The 1,176-nt window shown below is 41.4% G+C and overlaps 1 non-coding gene across 1 annotated transcript; it reads right to left on the bottom strand.

Moving 5' to 3' along the window:
* Positions 1 to 698: 698 nt before the first annotated feature.
* Positions 699 to 805, bottom strand: LOC142174275 (small nucleolar RNA R71). The gene has a single exon (XR_012703573.1). It is a non-coding gene; the product is annotated as a small nucleolar RNA R71 (small nucleolar RNA).
* Between the last annotated feature and the right edge of the window lie 371 nt (positions 806 to 1,176).

The following is a 1,176-nucleotide window of genomic DNA, read 5'->3' as shown; positions in this document are numbered from 1 at the left end:
TTTATTCATTACAACTTGAAATAATTGCTAGGATTTTTAGTTTAGATCAATTTTCCGTGGTGCTAAAAATATTTCCATTGAAATTCTCACGTTTGAACTCTTCTGTGCCTCAGGTGCATGCCTAGAAGCTCCTTGAGAACAGGTGAACTCTTTGAAGGACTCTCAGATCCCGAGAAAGCATTTAGGACATTGAATCGGGCTAACAATAAGAGCAAACAGCTAAAACAAAATAAACAACTCGAAATTGAAATGGACGACGTTGAGAACGTCAACGGGAACAATAGGAATAATCAAGTTGACCTAAACATCAGAGTGGTAGCACCTCTTGTGCCGGAAGCTGCTCTATATGATTGGGCGTAACCAACTGCTGATAATCTGGCCACCGAAATTACAGTCCCTCCGATACAGGCGGAGACGTTTCAGATTACCAACAACATGCTGTACTTGCTGCAGAATAAAGGGATGTTCTCCGGGTCGTACATCGAAGACCCACAACATTTGAAGAATTTTCTATCAATTTGTGTCACTCAAAGACAGCCGAATGTGACACCTGAAGTAATCATATTATTATTGTTTTATTCTGAGTGACTGGGGAGGCTCAAACTTGGCTGAATTCGCTGCCAATAAACTCCATTGCTACTTGGGAGGAACTAGTCAAGCAGTTCTTAAACAAGTTCTATCCACCCAACAAGACTGCAAGGCAAATTGATGAGATATTACAGTTCAGACAGAAACCAATTGAAACTTTGCATGAAACTTGGGAGAGGTTTAAGGGCATGTTGGTGAAGTGTCCACACCATGGCATCCTGGATCAGATGCTAGGACAAAATATTCTATATGGGTTTGGCTGTCAGTCTGAAGGCCAATGTAGATGCTTCAGCTGGGGGTGCATTTTTGAGCAAGACATTCACAGAGTGCAAGATTCTTGTTGACAAGATGGCTCAAAATTCAGGCTGGATGGCTAGAGGTACGACACTTACACTAATAGTGCATTCTGTTTCTCTTGACCCAAATAATACAAATACAGAAAACATAGCTACTCTCATGACCCAGATGAGCTTGTTGACAAAGAAAATTGATGAGATGGGTACAAAACAGGTGCACATTGTTGACACAACAAATGGAGGCCTATGCACTCCCTGCATAAATCAGTCATATATTTGCTCGTGGAGTGGA

The sequence above is a fragment of the Nicotiana tabacum genome, chromosome 2, assembly GCF_000715075.1.
Source record: "Nicotiana tabacum cultivar K326 chromosome 2, ASM71507v2, whole genome shotgun sequence".
Taxonomy (NCBI): Eukaryota; Viridiplantae; Streptophyta; class Magnoliopsida; order Solanales; family Solanaceae; genus Nicotiana; species Nicotiana tabacum.
The sequence above is the reverse complement of the archived record's forward strand: the minus strand, read 5'-3'. Positions and strand labels throughout refer to the sequence as shown.